Below are 21,075 nucleotides of genomic sequence, written 5' to 3'. Positions count from 1 at the left end.
GAGCTCTCATGCCCCAGTTTCCTTATCTGTAAAATGGGGACAGTAAGTACCCCCATCTCACAGGATTGAGATGAGAATTAACCGAATTACTCCACGAAAAGGGCTTAGAGCAGTTCCCAGCATATTTTATTCTCAAAGACCCTAATTGTAAAGAAGAGAAGGAAACAGAGATAAGGTCATTGCGCCCACGGAGGACAGCCCAGTGGTGGCCAGAGCGGTGACCTGTGTGCCTCTCTTCCCCGTCCCACCTCCGGGGCATCACACTGGTAGTGCCAGTTGACATGGCAGGAGTGTTAACACCATGGAAATCAGTAAAAGCTGCAAACCAGGAGGGCTTTCCCTCTCCCACAGAGCCAGCTGTTAAACATTTACCAACATACCACTAGATACGCTGAATGCTTGAATCCCACTGGCCTGAACAAAAACGGCAATGAATATTCGTACAATCAGTCAAAGAACAACTGAGACCATGTCTACTATTGGGCTTAATATAATCAGGCATAATTTTTTTCCACTGGGAAAAAAAGACGAGCAAAAAAGTCTAACTTTAAAAAGGGGATGGAGTGGGGCAAATAGGTAAATAAAAATCCAAAATCAGAAGTAAAAACAGGAAATAACCACAAGCATAAAGGCAAATTAAAACAGCTACAGAAGAATAATATACACAAGTCTATGTGAATGCATTCAAAGAAAGCCTGAGCTGTCTGAGACTGCAGAAGATACAGCCCGGCCCTGTGCAGACTGTGGTTCCAGCTGCTCCAGAGGTCCCAAAGAACTGCGGCGTGAATGAGGTCGTGTGCAGCCTGCTCCACAGGCTGCGAGGCTCCGAGGGACCCCCCAGGACACCAGCATATGCGCTGGTTCCCAGAACAGACTAAGAGCTCCTTCAGGACAGGGGCTGTGACAGCCCTTCATATCCCTAGGGCATAACTCCAGGCTTGACATACAGCTGGCATCCTCTGTGGGTTCAGCGAATCAATGAATACCTTACGTTCTCAAAGGCTGCCTCTTCCCCAAATGGTAATGGGGGTGCAGCGGAAGAGCAGGGCAGACAGGAACGTGGGGCCGGGATCCACATACACCCCTACCTACATACCCCAGGCAGGTGTGGGAGAATTCCACTGCCCCCAATTTCCATTCTTCCTCTCTCCAACAGTAACAATTCTATTAATAGTTCAGTACATGGCCACCCTCCTTAAGCCTAACTTTTCCAGCCTTCCTTGCAGCCATCTATAATCATGCGACTAAACTCTGGCCAGTGGGATGGCAGTGGAAGTAACACTGGAAGCTCAAATCTTCCTGGTGTGAGGTTCCTGGGTTCTTCTGACCCTTCCACCTACTGGGGGACCAAGAACCGGAGCAACCTCCCAGGTCCATGAGTGGAAGCCACAGGTTGAATAAGGCCACCTAGCAGCCTAGATGTTAAGTGGGGGAAAGGTACTCCACCCCATTCAAGCCGTTGTTCTTCGGGACCTCTCTGTTGCAGCAGCTCAGTCTGTACCTTAATATAATTTGAGCAAGCTTCTTAATCTCCCCGAGTGCTATGGTCTAAATATTTATCCCTCCAAAACTCGTGTTGAAAATCCCAATGCAGCAGTATTGAGAGGTGGGGCTGTTAAGAGGTGACTGGGTCATGAGGGCTCTGCCCTCGTGAATGGATTAATCCACTCATGGATTAATGGGTTATCATAAGAGTGAGGACTGGCAGCTTCACAAGAGGAAGAGAGACCTGAGCCAGCACGTCGGCAGGCTCAGCCCCTCACCACGGATGCCCCGCCCCACCAGCATGAAGGCCCTCACCAGATGGGGCCCCTTTTGGACTTCTCAGCCTCCATAACTATAAGAAATAAATTCCTATTCTTTATAAATTCCCTAGTTTCAGATATTCTGTCATAAGCAACAGAAAATAGACTAAGACACTGATCTTCAGCATTTTCACCTATAAAATGATAACACTCTCTTCAAAACTTCAGCATTTTCACCTATAAAATGATAACACTCTCTTCAAAAGGTTACAGGAGTTACATAATGCACCTGGCATATAATAAGTGCTCAACATATAGTCCCTGAATTTACTGAATGAATGGGAGAAGGGATGTGATGTAACTGACATGTATCATAAGCTCAAGAGTGTTCTTTGCTTCTTCTTTTAAAATTAGTTTTAATGCTCACCCTCTCATTTCCCAGTGGCAGAAAAACACAGCATGAGAGGAGGCAGCTGTGCCCTCCTGGCTTTCCATCCAGAAGAGGACGGCCCCAGGAACCCACCGAGAGCAAGAAGAGCGGGCACAAGACAGGCCTGGGGCCGGGCATGATGCTGCCTCATGCTCCTTCCTGACCATGCACCCCCCACACCAAGGAAGCAATCTTTCTCTGTTATTGTAAGATGCTACTCTCTGGTCTGGAGTTGTATATTTGGGAAAATTTGAGCAACTCAAAAAGTAAAAATAAAAAACTAAACCAAAATTAGTTAATCTTTTCCCAAAACAGCAGAATCAGACTTCCAAAGAGACTTGTGATGAAAGCACATGGTTTAATAATGAGACCAGAACCACAGGCAAAAACCAAGAAGCCCAGGCAAATTAGAATTGATGAGCACCCTACCAATACCAAAACCACCGGCTTATCAGCTTTCAATGTCTTGATGACATCCTTGACACATGGAATGAATTCGAATTCTTAAACAGGGTCTTCAGTATTCATGGACTTTTTCACTTTCTTATAATTTTAAAATCAGCCTGTCAGTTCCACTCTTCCCTCCACCCCACCCCAAAACCTCTTGGGTTTTTGATTGGGACCATGTTGAATTTCTAGATCAGTTTGAGGAAAACTGGCATATTTACAACACTGAGTTTTCCAACCCCAAACCAAGGTATATCTGTCCATGTATTCAAGTCTTCTTTAACTTCTCTCAAAATTGCTCTCCACAGAAGTTTTGCACATCTTTATTCCCTTTTTTTTTAAGAGATAGGGTGTCATTCTGTCACCCAGGCTAGAGTGCAGGGGTGCAATCATAGCTCACTGCAGCCTCCAACTACTGGGCTAAAGCAATCCTCTCACCTAGGCCTCCCAAAGTGCTGGGGATTACAGGTATGAGACATTGCATTCAGCCTTTCCCCCCCTTTTTCTGATTTACTGGGCTGGCTAAAACCTCCTTCACAATCCTCAACAGAAGTGGTAAAAGCAAGCACTCCATATTCTTTCTACTTTCAAAGGGAAAGTTTTCAATGAAGCATTATTAAGTTAGTTGTTGCCAAAAAAAATTTTTTTTGTAACTTTTCTTTACAAGAATAAAGGACATCAAGCTGGGCATGGTGGCTCCATGCCAGTAATCCCAGCACTTTGGCAGGCCAGGAGTTCAAGACCAGCCTGGGTAACATAGTGAGACACCCGTCTCTACATACATACATAAATAAAGTTCCACTACTTTCTCTTCACTACTTTGGAAGTTGTATGCTGTTTCTATTCTTATAGTGGTTCCTTAGAATTTGTAAATGGTACACTTATTAAAAGCTACAGTCGATCCTAATCTCAGCTATTACAAAGACTAGAATGCTTTAACTTCATTTACCCATCTTCCTGACTTACACATTATTGTTTCATGTATTATGTAATTCTACCTTGATTTTACCCCATAAACATTATGTTACTAAACAATTAATGTTCATTTATATTTGCTGTATATAAACTATAAGATATATGTTACAGTTTCATTCTTTCTTGAATTGCAGTTCTTCCACTTGAGAACACTGTTTTCCGCCTAAAGCCTACTCTTTAGAATAAATAAAGGACTGTCTTAGTCTGTTCCTGCTGCTATAACAAAATCCCACAGACTGGGTAATTTATAAATAACAGAAAATTATTTCTCACAGCTGTGGAGGTTGGGAAGTCCAAGAGTGAGGTACTGGCAGATTGGATGTCTGGGGAGGGCCATGCCTCACCGACAGCACCTTCTCAGGATCCTCACACGGCTGGAGAGACTACAGGCTCTCTCGTGCCCTTTTATAAGGCACTAACCCCATTCATGAGGGTGGAGCCCTCATGATCTAGTCTCCTCCCGAAGGTCCCACCTCTTAATACCACTGCATGAGGATTAGGTTTCAATACAAACTTTGGAGGGACACAAACATTCAACCACAGTAGACTGCTAGTGAAACTCTCTGTTTTTATTTTACTAAAAATGCCTTTATTTCATCCTCATTTTTGAAAGACAATTTTGCCTAATATAAAGTTAGAAATTAGCAATTGTTTACTTTCAGTGCAATGAAGATATCACTCCACTGGCTTCTTGCTTCCATTGCTGCACTTAAGAAATCAGCCCTCAGTCTGTTGCTCCGATGAAATTAATCTGTCTTATTCTTCAGGTTTATTTTCAGATCCCTCTTTGTCTTTGGTGCTTTGCAGTTTTTTTGACTAGCTATAAATTCTTCTTATTTATCTTGCTTACCATTCATTTGTCTTCTTGAATCTACAAATTTCTCTCACCAAATCAGGAAAATTGTAGTCTTTGTCTTTTCTAATAATAAATCTGCCCATTCTCTTTTTTCTCCTTATAGAACACCAGTTAGATGGACATTAGACATTCTCCCTTCATGCTCCAAGCCACTTAACCTCTATTCTGTATTTCCCACCTTTTCTCTACGCTTCATTCTGGGTAATTTCTTCAGACCTGTTTTCTAATTCACTGATTTTCTCTTCAATGTATATATCTTGTGATTAAACCCATCCACTGAATTCTTAACACTGGATGTTATGTTCTTTATTTCTAGAAGTTCTATTTGGTTCTTTTTCAAATAGTCTAGATTACCTTTTATAGTTTCCTACAGATTTTGTATTTTGTTAAATATTTATTTTATTTATTTAAAAATAAGAAGCACTACTGTTTAAGGAAGACATCTTCTTCCAAGAGCAACTTTGTTTGCATTTAGGATTCACTAGCCCTTCTTCCTCCAGACAGCCCGCTGGCCCCACCTGCTGCTTATGTCTGCTGACCTGGGTTTCCTTGGTTTCTACCCTGTGGGCCCACCTACCGAGCCTTCCGGGCAGTCAGTGTGCTTGTGGTCCCAGCCACCGAGGAGGCTGAGAAAGGGTGGCCTGACCCCAGGAGACCATCATGGACAAAAGTGAGACGCTGTCTTAAAGTATTTTTAAAAATAAAAAATATTATGTAGGGGAAAAAAAAAAAGAAAAAAAAAGCACACTTGTTTTACAGTCTGTTTCTGATCATTCCAGTATCTGAAGTCTTTGAGGGTCTGTCTCTACTGGTTTTAACTCACGGTGCCTTGTTTCCTTCTTTCCTTTCCTTTTTGTCTGTGTACTGCTAATCATTGTCTTTAAAAAATATCTGTAGGGATTTTTTGTATCTTATGACGGAGGTAACTTCCTCCAGAGAGGTTTTATGTTTGCTCCTGTCAGATGCCTGAAAGCCCTACCAAGCCAGAAACACCTTAAATTAAATTCATGCTTGATTTCCCTAACTACCGGGCAATGTAAACCTGGGCTAAAATCCCCACAAAGGCCAATCTATCGCCACAGTTCTCAGACACAGGTTTTTTCCCCCTTTTCTTTCTTTTCCTGCTACATTTAGTAAAAAGACAACCATGTGGGGGCAGGGAATGAAGTGAGGCAAGTGGTTTGTCCTTACCTTGCAGTTTCATTTAACGTGGGGAGGGTCTCCTTTGGGCTCCCTGCCTAGCCAGGGCTGCAGATCTTAGCTAACATTCTTTTCACCCTACAGGTCCTCTAATATCAAAGCCCCACTTTGTCCACTTCAGCAAATGCCCTCAGGGCAAAAGCAGATTCCATCCAAAGATGTTCAAATTACCTTTCTCAGCTCTTTTGGTTAGATTTTCATCTAGAACTTCCTTGCCATATTGTCGGTTCTTTGATTTTTTTTTTTAATCCAACAATTTTAGTTGTTTTCTATGGGGTGGGGGAGTAGAAGGTGGTCCAAATAACCCAGGCTAACATTCTCAAAAACATAAAACCTTGCCATTTTTCTTGCAAAATTTATCTGATACACAATTATATTGAAATTTATATTCTCTCATCGCTTTAAGGAATTATTCTACTTTCTACCGGCTTCTATTCATGTTGATGAGATATCTGCTGTCAACCTAGTTGATGTTCCACTTTAGGTAATCTATTTTTTACCTCTATCTTAATATCCTCTTTTCCTCTTTTTTTTTTTTTTTTTGAGACAGAATCTCACTCTGTTGCCCAGGCTAGAGTGCCATAGCATCAGCCTAGCTCACAGCAACCTCAACCTCCTAGGCTCAAGCAATCCTCCTGCCTCAGCCTCCCGAGTAGCTGGGATTACAGGTATGCACCACCATGCCCGGCTAATTTTTTCTATATATTTTTAGTTGTTCAGCTAATTTCTTTCTATTTTTAGTAGAGACGGGGTCACACTCTTGCTCAGGCTGGTCTCAAACTCCTGAGCTCAAACAATGCACCTGCCTCGGCCTCCCAGAATGCTGGGATTACAGGCGTGAGGCCCGGCCCCTCTTTTCCTCTTTGGTGCTATACAATTTCAATGTCTGGATGGGTGTGTGTGTTTAGTATTGCTTGGGACATACTGTGCTTCTTAAATCTATGGATTTATGTCATATTAGTTTCTGAAGAGTTCAAAACTTAATATTTTAAATAACTCTCCTCCATTTTCCCTATTTTTTTCATTCTGGAGTTCCAACTATACATTTACTTTCATCTCCAGTGTTGTACTTTGGATAATTCAGATATAATATGTTTCCGTTTACTAATTCCATCTTCATCTGTGTTTAATCTGTTTAATACATATATTGAATTTTTACTTTCAACTTTTTTAATTTCTGAAACTTCTATTTGGATCATTTTAATATTATGCTTTTTGTTACTAATTTTGGTTCTCTTTTGCATTTCTTTAAACATTTCATACATAATTAGTATACATACTGCATCTGATTATTCAATATCTGGAAGTCTTAGGGCATCTGATTATGCTAACTCTTCCTCATAATGGCTTGTGTGTGTGTGTACGTGTATTTTGATTATAAGCTCAACTTGTTTAAATTTAATCTATAGAAATCTTGAGGACCTACATTGAACATGCTTTCCTTGGAAGATCTATGTTTTCTTCAGCAAGAAGCAAAGAAGAGCTATCATAATGCTCATTGGTCCTTTTTCTTTTTTCTTTTGCCCTTTGCAGAGTTATCTTAATTTTTAATGCACCAAAGTGTTCACAAGAAATTATATTTATTGTAATTTATCCAGCATCTAATTGGATTGTAATGGAAGTGCCTTTTAAGAGAATCTAATACTGCTGGAAGCAGAAGTCTCTCCCTCCCTTTTTCAACTTCCACATGAGTGTATGCCCTGAATGGCAACCGTGACAGAGTCTATGCCCTATCTCACATGTTCCCTGCAAGTAAGACAGAACATACACTTCACTACATGTGCAGGACTGTCCCCATTTTATATAGACTACACGTTGGCTTGCAGAGACCAAGTAACCTGCCCACAGACATACAGATTATCTTAAAACCAGACAAGGGGGATCAAAAAACAACCAAAAGACAGATCATAAGCACACCTTCAAAACTAAATTTTTTGCTGTCACACATCTTTGAAGTTCCACCAATACAGTATATTTGTGTAAATTACACAATAAAGCAGAATCGATTGAAAAGGAAACTTATCTTACCGTCTGTGGAAACTTCTTATTTAAATCTTGTATTTAGGCAAAACAGAAAAACATTTGTAGTTTTTTTCTTGGAGTATATGCAACTTCAAGAAAAATTTTTTCATTCAGTAGATTTATAATCTCTTTACCTGAAAAATAAGAGGAAAAAACTTATTTTAAGTTCTTCCTTCGTAAAGTTAACAAAATGGCAGGCAAAAAAAAGGGAAACCAAAAACAGTACCTTTACTTGGTATTCAAACTATCAGAACATTTCATGATTAACAAACTAAAAACTCCCTTGTATTTGCTTTTTCCAAAGAGATTGATACCAATGACCTAAACCCAGTCTATGTCTAGTTACCAGGCTCAGTGGTTGGAATATCACACTGAAGAATCCAAGGAAGTGCGAAGGATTTCTACAGTAGTTTCCAGTTTCATAACTATAAATGATCACCATCAAGAAACACGTGTCCCCAGTCACAAGATGACTAGACAGCTCACTGATAGCCCATCACAATTTCTAGAAGAAAAGCACTCAAAGTTGTGGTCTTTAAATACCATTTCCAAATAAAGCAACCGGCATTCCTGGGCAAAGTAACATACAAAACTTGTATTAGTGGAGCTTGGGACTGTTCGTTTTGTATTTGCTTGACAGGCATGACTTTATCTTTTGAAAATCATACTTTAGCAGTGGAGAGGGACAATTACTCTAGAATATGAGACTTAAGAGCATCAAATGTAATATGTACATCTTGTTTGGGTCCAATCAGAGCAAATCAACTAGAAAAAGACATTTTTGAAGCTACTGGGGAAATCTGAATATGAACTGCTATTAGATGACAGTAACAAATTACCGTGCATTTTCTCAGCTGTAATAACAACATGGTACTTATGTTTTCAAAAATAAAAACTTCCCTTTTCTGTTAGAGAGAAATGAGCTATTCATGGGTGAAACAACATTATTTCTGGGATTTGATTTTAAAATACTCCACCAGAGAACAAAAACTAAAAAAATTTAAGAGGGAGAAGGACAGATTAAGAAAAAGATTGGCAAAGTATTGATCAGTGTTTTCTGCGTTATATAAAAAGCAAGTGTATTCCATTACCATGTGGCTTAGGGATTTATTTATTTTTTAAAATCAACCACGTTAGCTGGGACTAGACTCCCTAGAATCCATCAATGGAAAAGTAGCATTTAAAAATGCTTTTGGTAATTCAAATTACAGTTTAAAAAAGTGCTTAAGAGCTGGTATTTTCTAAATGCTTCTGTTTATTATTCCAGAAGCATTAAGGTAACCCAGTGCCAAGTACCATTCTTGCAAATTATTCTTTTATATAACTGACCAGTGCTTATTTAATAAAAACAGATGCATATAAATAATTATTGACAGTAGGTTATAATTGTTGGGCTAAAAATAACATTGGAATATGGGACTTGTTTGCATTTCCATAATGAGGACAAAAAAATCAAATAAAACCAACCCAGAAATGACACAGATGTAAAATGTTGCACGTAATAATTTGGGGATGGGCCAGGCACAGTGGCTCATGCCTATAATCCCAGCACTTTCAGAAGCCAACTCAGGATGATTGCTTGAATCCAGGAGTTCAAGACCAACCTGAGCAACAAAACCAAGACCCAGCCCCACCCCCGCCCCCAAAATTTAAAGCTTAGCCAGGCATGGCTGTGTGTACCTGTGGTCACAGCTACACAGGAGGCTGAGGCAGGAGGATTGCTTGAGCCCAGGAGTTCAAGGTTACAGTGAGTTGTGATCATACCACTGCACTCCAGCCTAGGTGACAGGGCAAGACTCTGTCTCTATAAATAAATAAATAAATAAACTGGAGGGATGGGTAGAGTATTATGTTCAAATTAGAGTTGTTGTCAGGTATGAGCCCCTCAGAAATTTTAAGAAGTTTCTATTTTAAAAGAGATCTGATTTTTAGCTCTTGAAAACATTTGTCACTTAAATTTCCAAAATGATTAAAATTCTTTTATTTTTAAATTAGGATCGCCAATACCTTGAATTTGAGAAGGGTTTCTTAGAAATAGCTCCTATGTTTAAACTTTTTTCTTTAAAATGCAGTATTAGATGTTAACTTTTACACAGTTCTGAGCACTGTTAATATCTGGAAAGTATTTTGAGAGATCAAGGGAAAGTTAAACATTCCAAATTTAACATGAATACACTTCTTTTTGTCCAGAAAATAAAAGTGAATTTTTTTTTCTTTGATTCAAAGTAAAAAAAAAAAGTACTCATCACTATTGAAGCTGGGTGATGAATACATGGGTGTTCATTATGTTTTTTCTACCTTTGTGCATTTTTAAAATTCACATAAAATCAAACAAAAAAAGGTAATCCAAGTTGTGCCAGTAACCCAGGAATAAGTCAGTGTTATCATCTTCTAAAACAGGTAATTCTTTTTATACCTAACATTTCAATTAAAAGTAGTAAGCTAAAAAACTCAAAATTGGCTTTTCGGCACTTTAGATACAGTTTTCAAAATAAGGAAGTGTTTCTATAATGTTGACCTTAGGCCTGTTTATTCTGATATTGAGTCAATGGTTTTATAACATACATCTTCTTGACAGATTCTACTCACTGTGAGCTGGAGGAAGAGTGTGCACCTGTGGTCCTAAACAGCAGGGTTCAAGAGAGGCATGAAGCCGGAGGAAGGAGCGAGCGATGCCTTCTCCTTCATGGGCCCACCCCCGCAGCCACCCCATCCTCTGCTCCCAGCTCCCTTGGCTACATCATCGTCTCCTGCACCCTCCTGCTGCAGGGTACGAGCCTCCTTTCTCCCGTGTCCTCCAGCCCAGACTCTGTGGTCACTAAAGGAGGATCTTCAATCCCTTTCTTCTGACCAGGCCCTCAGGATCTCATTCTGTAGCCCTGGATTTTTCCAGGGAATCTTTCTCTCAAGCCCTATCCCCATCTCCTTCCCTAAACACACCAATTTCTTTGATGTCCACCCAGGAAAAAGTCACCTCTGCTCTCCCACCCAGGCATCCCAACCAGAGAGGGGGTCAACATTCTCCTAAGTTCCCATGGATATTTCTGGACCAGCTTATGCCTTTGTTCAAAAACCTCCACTTTTGATATTTTTGCTTCTGGCCAAGATGGAATGACAGGGACCAGATTTACCTTCCTACCTGCAACAACTTTTTAAAAAAAAGGATAAAATATATGAAGCATTGGTTTTCAAGACACTGGACATCAGGCAATGAAGAACCGAGGTCCTTGAAAGAAGGGAAACAAGAGGAGTCCGACAGTTGTCCTGCTTTCCACGGCCACGGCCCAGGGGAGAAGAACCAGGGGGAGCCTGGCAGCCTCTTGAGTTGAAAAAACAGAGCTGGGGGTGCAGAGAGGGTAGGGGGCTGGAGTTCACAAGCAGAACGCGGAGAGGGAGGAGCGGCACAGAGCACGCTCAAGAGCGCGGAGGCTATCAACTCTCCAGCCTGCAGCTGAGCACTGGGAAAGCATCACTCACAAAGGTTAGCAGGAACACAGGGCGGAGGGTAGCTCCTTTTCCCGCCAATCAGAGTGGAAAACCTCACCATCCACGGGGCACTGGACGCAGCACCCAGAAGACTCTTCCTCAGTGCTGGGCAAATTAGCCCTACATTAAACACTCTGGTTTCACCTAACAAAGCTTAAATGCAACACTTACCAGAATCAAAATGTTTCCAAGTAATTTACCTTACCCCAGAACAAAGGTCAAGATTATTTACAGGAATACAAAATACTCAGCATCCAACGAGATAAAATTCACAATCAAAAAGTACCCGGCATACAAAGGAGCATGAAAACACAAACCATAATGAGGAGAAAATCAAACAAAACCACCCCAGAAATAACACAGATGAATTAACGGACAAGGGCAAATAGCTGCTATAAATGCATCCCATATCTTCAAAAGCCCAGAGGAAACATTAGACATGTTAAGTAGAGAAATGGAAGATAGACAAAGACTCAAAGAGAATCATAAAAATACTCTTAATCCAAAAGGATGCAAAAAAAGAGGAAAAGAGAACAAAGAAAACACCGTACTTCTCCTATGAGCCTCTACACAGAACAGTGTTAAATTTCAATGTAGTAAAATTATCACTTTTTTCCTATATAGTTTGTCTTATTTTTACAAAATCCTTCCTACTATCTTGAGGTTAAGCGGGACCACCACACAATATATCCTTGGCACTCTTTCCTCATCCTCACCCCTGATTCACTAACTACACCAAAAATCACTACCACCTGAATATGTTAAGTGTGAACTAAAATAGAATCTTAAGCCCCACAGCTGACTGAATGGACCCCGTCTTGGCCAAGGAGACCCCAGAAATATCCTAAAGCTGAGTTGCTGGCCCTGAGCAGGGAGGTCGGACAGCCTGGTCATGCTCCTCCCTTCTTGGAGATATCCTTGTAACTGGTTACCAGGCCCAAGGCTTTGCAAGATAAGTTTAAGGCACACCTGCAGGTCCTCAATTTACTTAACAGATCTTGTGAGTCTGAGTCTACCTCCGGTGGCTTGTCTCTGATTAACAGACGTCCTTATCTTAATACATTCCAAGCCTTTAGACAAAGCTTCATTTCTTTAGCCAATTACAAATCAAAGAATCTTTAAACCCACCTATAACCTGTAACCCCTCGCTTGGAGATGTCCTGCCTTTTCAGGCCAAACCAATGGACACCTTCCATGCATTGATTTATGACTTTACATGTAATTCCTGTCTCCCTGAAATGTACAAATCAAACTGTGTCCCTACCACGGTGAGACCATTTGCTCAAGGCTTCTTGGGCATGGCTCTCTGAGCCGAGCTCACACCTACTCAGCTCAGAATAAACCTCCTTAAATTATTTTAGAGTTTGGGTTCTTTTCCGTTGACAAGAATGTCTCTCACAGCTAATACCTCTGCAAATACGGTTCCCTCTGCCTGGAATACCCTCTTCCTACTCTCTCTATTTGGCAAACTCCTGCCTGCTCTTCATGTCTGAAATTCAACGACAACCGCCTTTGCCAACCTTTCTGAGTCCTTCCCCAGTGCTCTCACAAGATGTTGTTTATACCTTTTAGAGAAGTACATTATAAAAACCTAGTTTTAAATATTTTTACTTTTAATTACCAAATTTTTTAAACATTTTAAAAGGTCCAGAGAAGAGTATAACAAATATCCATGTATTAAGATTTAATAAATATTAACATTTGTTCACACGCCTCCTACTTAAAACATTTCTAACACCCTGAAGAATCCAGCAACTCACTAACTCACAGTATCCATAATTTCATTCTTTTACTACTTACATATCTACAAATGATACATTGTTTTAAAAATATATTCAAATACTTTTATAATACATTCATGTGCTTTCCAATTTTTTAAGCTCACCTTATAATTTTGAAAATTATCTATATTAAAACAGGCAGGTAAATTTTTTTATTTTAAACACTATAGACACCATTCCTTCATATAAAAAGGTATTTTTTACCCATTTCCCTACTGAGGTACTTTTAGGTTGTTTCCAGCTTGTCGCCACCACAAGGTTGCCTGAATATTTTGCACACGGCTCCTTTTGCATAGGGTGTTTCTCGGCTTTTATTTGCCTGGAGCAGGAAGGAGTCGCAGGATGCAGGCGGTCACTCTCCAAGGGCTTGACCAAAGCGATCTGTACTCCCCTCCACTCACGCCCACTCCCCACGCTGCCTGCCCCTGGCACCGTCAGACTTTCATTTTTGTTATTTTGATGAGGGTAAAGTGGAATTCTCATTTTAATTTGCACTTCCATTATAATTAGTGAGGCCGAGCATCTTTTCATAGGTTTATTGGCCATTCGGGTTTCTTCTTCTGTGTATTAATTCTTCGTATTTTTGCCCATTTTTATATTGGGCAAGCACTTACTGCTTATGTAGCCTAGTTACTAGTCCTCTGTGGATTATATGCATGGTAACTAAAACATTTTCTTCCAATTTGTGGTTTATCTCTCAATTCCATCTTAATTCCATATATATCATCTTTTGATGTACAGAAGTGTTGAATTTCAGTGTAAAATTATCACTTCTTTCCTTTGTAGTTTGTCTTATTTTTACAAAATTTTTTCTACTATCTGAGGAGATAAAGACATTCTGTACTTCTAAAAATTTTGATTCTTTCATGTTTACATCTTAAATCTACTTGTAATTTGTTTTAGTGAATAGGCTGTGGTAAAAAATCTAATTTTTCCCCCGAAAGGACAATTTCGCAGCCCATTTCCTGGACAGCACTTTCTTTCCTCGCTGACATACACCAACACTTCCATCACACACCAAGTTCCCATGTGTACAGGGCCCTTCTAGGCTACCTTTTCAGTTGTCCTCACAGGAAGTTTTGAAAATCTGTCCTGGCAACACTCCCTCCTTAGTTTTCACCTCATCTTGGTCGTTCTTCACCCTTCACTCTAACAAGTGAGTTTCAGGATCAGCCGTACAAATTCCATGGAAGAATCTGTTGAGATTATAATTGGAATTGCAGTGAATTTAAAGATTAAATTTGGGGAACTAATATTGTTAAAATACTGAAGGTTCTCAGCCATTTAACATAATATATCTTGCCTTTTACTCAAGTTTTATTTTATGTCTTTCAGCATAATTTTATAACTCTCTTCATAAAGGTCTTGAACATTGTTTTGGTTAGACACATTCCGAGGTTCCCTACATTTTGGATGCTATTTAATAATACAAACTAAATCTTTTTAAAATCACATTTTTATAATTCAGCAACTTTGCTGAACTCTCATTAGTGTCATGTCTCCTAGATTTTCTATGTAGAAACCTGAAAAAAATGATAATTTTGTACAATTCTTGCTTCTTTTTCTTTTAACTAGACTGGCTAGGACCCCCACTGTAAAACTGAACAGAAAACAGTAAGAGTAAACATCTACTCTTGTGTTTGACTTTAAAGAAAATGCAACTAAAATGTCACCACTAAGCACTACATCATATTAAGGAAATTCTCAGCACTACTAGTTTTCTAAAAGTTTTGTACTGAGTGTTGAAATTTACTGAATGCCCTTTCTTTTTTTCTTTCTTTCTTTCTTTTTTTTTGAGACAGAGTCTCTCTCTGTTGCCCAGGCTAGAGTGCCGTGGTGTCAGCTTAGCTCACAGCAACCTCAAACTCCTGGGCTCAAGCGATCCTCCTGCCTCAGCCTCCCGAGTGGCTGGGACTACAGGCGTGCACCACCATGCCCAGCTAATTTTAAAAGTTTTTTTGTAGAGATGGAGTCTCGCTATGTTGCCCAGGCTGGTCTCAAACTCCTGGCCTCAAGTGATCCTCCCACTTCAGCCTCCCAAAGTGCCGGGATTACAAGTATGAGCCACCACACCCAGCCTCTTTTTTCTCCTTTAATCTGCTAATGTAGTGGATAGGATTAACAGATTTACTAATGCTAAGCCATCCTTGTACTCCTTAGAAAAACCCACTTGGTCAAGATGTAGTTTGGTTGGTTGCTTTTTTCTTGTATTTATGTTGTAGATTTATTTTATTTATCCTCCTCAGGATTTGTTTAGTTCATGGATCTCACCAATTTTATACATTTTTATAAATTTTCAACTATAATCTCTTTGAATATTACATCTCCCCCATTCTTTCTACACTCCCCCCCCCCTTTCTGGAACACCAACACATATCTGAAATCTTTTCATTCTATATTCTCTTCCATTTCCATCTCTTTACTTCTTGTATTGTACTCTGGGTAATAAACACAGAGCTAAACATTTATGGAATACTGAGTAGGTGCCAGCTGCCACTGTAAGCACTTCATACGTATTAACTCACTGAATCCTCAAAACAACCTTGTAAAAGTCAGCACTATTACCAGCACTCCTTTACAGATGAGAAAATTGAGGCCAAGAAAGATTCAGTAACTGGTTCAGGGTCTCACAGCCAACAGTTTGGCTATGCAATCTCACACTAGTCAGAAGAATGAATTAGAGCCCTGAAAGGTAGATCCCTAAATAACACAGGCTTCTGTTGCAAATCTGTTGGGTTTTTTAAACATTGTTTTTAATTTATTTTTTTGAGATGAGATCTCACTATGTTGCCCACACTGGTCTCAAACTCCCAGGCTCAAACAATCCTCCCACCTCAGCCTCCTGAGTAGCTGGGACTACAGGCCTGCACCACAGGCCTGGCCACAAATCTCATTTCCTAACAAGATTAATGTAATTACTGATTTGCTTTAACTTATAATATAAAAGCAATTGTTTCAAAATAACAACTACTACTAAGAAAAGATTACTAAATACATTTTAAGATTAATTTCCTCTTCTTCTGACCTTAAAATATATCTGAATAGGATGATATACAGCCAAAATACTATCTGTAAATCAACTGATGGTAATCCTTTCCTCTGTATGATTATGCCACCAGTTTAACACAGTCAGAGTCATGGTTTGTATTTATGTTCAATGGGGGGAGCAAGGGTTGGGTCTGCTTTTGTTCTTTACTTTTATAAAATTTTTGCATGGTTCCAAAGTCAAAACTACATAACAGGTGTCCCAGCCCACAGACCCACCTAGTGCAGAGTGGTGGTGCGAAGAGTGGAATGAACACACCAGATACTTTGCCACTCTAGAGCTGTTAGAGTTCCAACTCAGGCAGAGTGGAGAAACATAACTGAGCACCCTCAAGCATTCAGCTGAGACCCAGAAAGGCCATGTCTTCAGAGTAAAAATTACAGCCTAGATTAAAGGCCATGCCCTATGACTAAGTTCAAAACCACAACAGGCCCACACTAGCAAAGAATAAAACCACGTCGTAAAGGACCAAAAAGATCTCCCAGTAATTTAGCTATCTGCCAGAACAAAACTCAAGACCCTAATCCAGATACCGATACACAATAAAAAATTATTAGACACATAGAGAAGTAGAAAAATGTGACCATAATTTTTAAAAACTTAAAAAGCAACTCTCCAAAGAAACAGGCCCCAGGATGTTTCAGACCATGGAACTGGTAGAAATGGATTTTAAAGCAGCTATAATAAGTATGTTCAAGGACCTAAGGAAAAGATAAGGCTCATGCCTATAATGCCAACACTTTGGGAGGCCGAGGCGGGAGGATCCCTTGAACTCAGGAGTTCAAGGTTACAGTGAACTATGATTGCGCCAGCACACTCCATCCTAGGCGACAGAGTGAGACCCTGTCTCCAAAATAAAAAGGAAAAGATGGTCATAATGAGTGAAAAGATACAGAATCTCAGCAGACAAACAGAAACTACAGAGCAAAACAAATAGCTATTCTAGAACATAAAAGTACAAGATCTGAAACAAAAATATATACTAGATGGACTTAATCAAAAGTTAGAGACTGTAAAAGTTAAAAGTGTTAGTGAACTTAAAAGACAGATCAACAGAAACTATCCAACCTGAAGAAGAGAGAAAAAAAAGACTTTTAAAAAATGGAGAGCCTCAGTGCCCTCTGGGACAATTTTAAGTGGTCTATGTCTGTAAGTGAAATCCCAGAAGGATATGAGAGAATAGGGCATAAAAATACATGAAGAAATTATAGCCAAAAAGTTTCCAAATTTTATAAGAGAACCTCATAACAAAATACCTCACAGAAGTCTCACCCCATCCCTGTCACCTGACCCTGCTCTCTTCCTCTCAATGTAACTAGTAACTATTTTTATTAATTTTCTGGTTTATTACTTCACTGTGTCCTTCTTTTTTTTTTTTTTTTTTTTTTTTTGAGACAGAGTCTCACTCTGTCGCCTGGGCTAGAGTGCAGTGGCGTCAGCCTAGCTCACAGCAACCTCAAACTCCTGGGCTCCAGCGATCCTCCTGCCTCAGCCTCCTGAGTAGCTGGGACTACAGGCATGTGCCACCATGCCTGGCTAATTTTTCTATATATATTTTTAGCTGTCCAAATCATTTCTTTCTATTTTTAGTAGAGACAGGGTCTCGCTCTTGCTCAGGCTGGTCTCGAACTCCTGAGCTCAAACAATCCGCCCGCCTCGGCCTCCCAGAGTGCTAGGATTACAGGTGTGAGCCACTGCGCCTGGCCTTCACTATGTCTTTTTAAAAATAAAAGTAAATATGTACTTTTTTCATATTCTTTTCGACCCCTTTTGCACAAAAGAGAGCATACTACAAACACTACTCTGTGGCTTTTTCTTCTTCTTTTTTTGGTTCTGAGCCAATTATCTTAGAAGTTTTATTATTTTTTTGAGAAAAGATCTTGCTCGGTTGCCGGGGCTAGAGTACAGTGGCATCATCACAGCTCACTGCAACCTCTAACTCCTGGGCTTAAGAGATCCTCCTGCCTCAGCCTCCCGAGTAGCAGGGACTACAGGTGTACAGCACCATGCCCAGCCAATTTTTCTATTTTTTGTAGAGACAGGGTCTCACTATATTGCCCAGGCTAATCTCAATTTCCTGGGCTCAAGGCATCCTCCTACTTTGGCCTCTTAAAATGCTAGGATTACAAGTGTCAGCCACCAAGCCCGGCCCACATACTAAATTTCCATATATGCATAGATGTATTTCTGGCTTTTCCAATCTGTTCTACTGGTTTGTCTATACAAATGCTAATACCACAGCATTTTAATTATGAAGGCTTTAAATATACCTTAAGATGTGGTAGAACCAGCCACACTTCCCCCACTCCCCCAGCTCCATTCCCTCTCCCACCCCCAGCACTTCCAAGGGGAAATTTATATTACTTATTCTTCCATATGAACATTTTGATAAGCTTTTCTAGCTCCAGGGGAAAAAAGTGATGGTATTTTTCTTACGATCATATCAAATTTATAAACTAACTTTAGAATTGACATTTTTATGAAACTTTCTACCTAAGAACTTGGTATATCTGTCCATTTGTTAAAGTCTGATTTGGAGTCTTTCAAGAGTGCTTTACACTGTTACTCAAATAAATGCGTACATGTCCTATTAGGTTTATCAGATAGAGTTTTTAAAAGATCTAGGATAGTCTAAAAACAAAAGAAAGGGAAAAAAGCCAATAGAGTTTGAAAGCCCCTTTATTTTTAGCTCCCTAAATTCATCATCTAAACATGAGTGAAAAAAGATTTCAGGAAAATCATACAAGAGTTAAAATAAGAGAGAATGATTAAAAATACCCACCCAAGGTCTATAATAGACAGAAAAGGACCACGATCTATGATACCTGTATTCAGGATCATCTTAGCTCCTGCCAGTTCTTCCTTGATTCTTACAACAGGGAATGGGGACCCCACGAGGGTCTTCTTTGGACCATATCAAGAAAGAAGGGGACTGGGTATGGTGACTCACACCTGTAATCCCGGCACTTTGGGAGGCCAAGGTGCGAGGATCTCTTGAGGCCAGGAGTTCCAGACCAGCCTGGGCAACATAGCAAGACCCTGTCTCTACAAAATATGGATATATTAGCTGGGCATGGCGGCACACGCCTATAGTCCCAGCTACTCAGGAGGCTGAGGCAGGAGGATCCCTCGAGCTCAGGAGTTCAATGCTGCAGTGAACTATGATGACACCACTGTACTCCAGCCTGGGTGACAGAGTGAGACTCCATCTCTTGAATGTATAAAGAAAGAAAGAAAGAAAAATAAAGAAGAAAGATGAGACCTTGGGCAAATCCATTGGTTTTTCTCTGTGCCTCAGTGTCCTTGTTTGTAAAAGGAAGGTAACACCTGCCCACCTAGCATACTTACAGTGAGACCTGGAAGAAGTCAGTGTAAAGGGCTGAGAGCAACACCTGACACATGGACAGCCTATTACTATTAGTATTATTTTTATTATTATTAATTGATGAAAGTAACTACCAGAATTAAGTAGCTATAAGAGCTTGAAAATAGTTGCTCCTGGGGGGATGGGGGGGCATGGGCAACATACATAACCTAAATTTTTGTACCCCCACAATAAGCTGAAATAAAAAAGAAAATAGTTGCTTGTATGGAATAGGACCAGGAGATGGGGAGGGCTGCATATAAGGATTGATTTTTTTAATTAGAAGTGCTATATATTTATTACTTTGTTAACTAAAATTAATTTCCTGATCTTTATAAGAGAATAATATATACAAATACATGGAAACATTTTCAATTCTAGAGGAAGGCATTTTCTAGCAAAATCAATAAGCAAATGGAACCAAACTGATGAGGAAACAGCAGAGACTGGATCCCAAAACAGGTGCCAGTGGTGAGCGTCTTAAGGTCAGGTCCTTTCCCCTCACCAGGCTCCCGGGGGACTCCAGGCCCGTCCACAAGAGCAGAGACCAGGGGAGAGAACAGCAGGCTGGTGGGCTGCAGCTGCTGACAGCTAAGCCAGCTTCTCCTCCCTGCAGGTCCCCAGCTTGACATATGTCCCCAAGAAGAGCCCAGAAACACAGTCAAAAAGTGGAGAATCTTCCTGGGGAAAAAGCCTTGCGTGAGTGTTGGGGCCATGGACCAGAAAAGCATAGCCTAGGATAGCTCCACATACCAGCAAGACAGGAAGGAAAAAAAAGAAAGCTTGTTCTACTCTCAAGTAAACATACAGAAGCATTATAGCTCTGGAGTAAAAGCCATCTTTTCTTTTCTTTTTTAAATTTTTTTTAGAGACAGTCTTACTATGCTGCCCAGACTAAAGTGCAGTGGCTATTCACAGGCGTAATCATAGTGCACCACAGCTTCCAATTCCTGGGCTCAAGTGATCCTCCCACTTCAGCCTCCCAAGTAGCTGGGACTACAGGCACGTACCATCATGCCTGGCATAAAGCCTTTCTGTGGCTGCCTGGGGTAAAGCCTTTCTGTGGCAATGGAGAAGTGCCCAGTCACCTGATTGCTATTCTCCTGTCACATTCTGCAACAGGGATTGCAATTCAAAGGCCTATAGAACAAGGCAGGGCACTAAGTGGAGAGAAGGAAGCTGGATGGAGAAGACAGCAGACAGAGCGAAGGCTGCAACACAAGAAGACGTGCCCGTCTAAGGGAGCAGGGTCAGACCCACGCCGGCCACTCAAGAACAAGGGCATGGGACACATCTGCCCCTTTCTACAAGAAGTGCCAAAACTTCAGATTTTTTTAAATCCCAAATCTTCAAATGTTGACAACGAATTTAATTTTTTTTAACACTATGTGGGCCAATACTATGAAGAATAAGCAAAATATATCCTCAGGCCAACAGTGGCTGGGGGAGCAGTCTGCCAGAGAGCCGGCGGGCTTTCGTGCGCTCCACCGACCCCGTGTCTTAGTCTGCTCAGGCTGCTGTAACAAAATAGCACAGACTGTGTCATTTAAACAACAGATACTTACTGTTTATAGCTCTGGGGCCTGGAAGTCCAAGATCAAGGTGCCAGCTGATATGGCTGCCGATGAAGCCTGTCTTCCCAGGTTATAGACAGCTACCTTCTCGCTGTGTCCTCACAGCAGGGAGAGAGCGAGCAAGCTCTCTGGTGTCTCTTTGTATAAGG

General features: G+C 40.5%; 1 protein-coding gene across 3 annotated transcripts in view; it reads right to left on the bottom strand.

Moving 5' to 3' along the window:
* Positions 1–21,075, bottom strand: part of PPP6R2 (protein phosphatase 6 regulatory subunit 2) — an 80,881-nt gene that overhangs the window by 43,140 nt on the left and 16,666 nt on the right. For all 3 annotated transcript variants that reach the window (XM_069490720.1, XM_069490721.1, XM_069490722.1), the window contains exon 2: positions 7,682–7,809. The gene's annotated coding sequence lies outside the window, so the exon portion shown is untranslated. The remainder of the gene's footprint in view (positions 1–7,681; positions 7,810–21,075) is intronic.

This window comes from Eulemur rufifrons, chromosome 16 (assembly GCF_041146395.1).
Source record: "Eulemur rufifrons isolate Redbay chromosome 16, OSU_ERuf_1, whole genome shotgun sequence".
NCBI classification, from domain to species: Eukaryota; Metazoa; Chordata; class Mammalia; order Primates; family Lemuridae; genus Eulemur; species Eulemur rufifrons.
The sequence above is the reverse complement of the archived record's forward strand: the minus strand, read 5'-3'. Positions and strand labels throughout refer to the sequence as shown.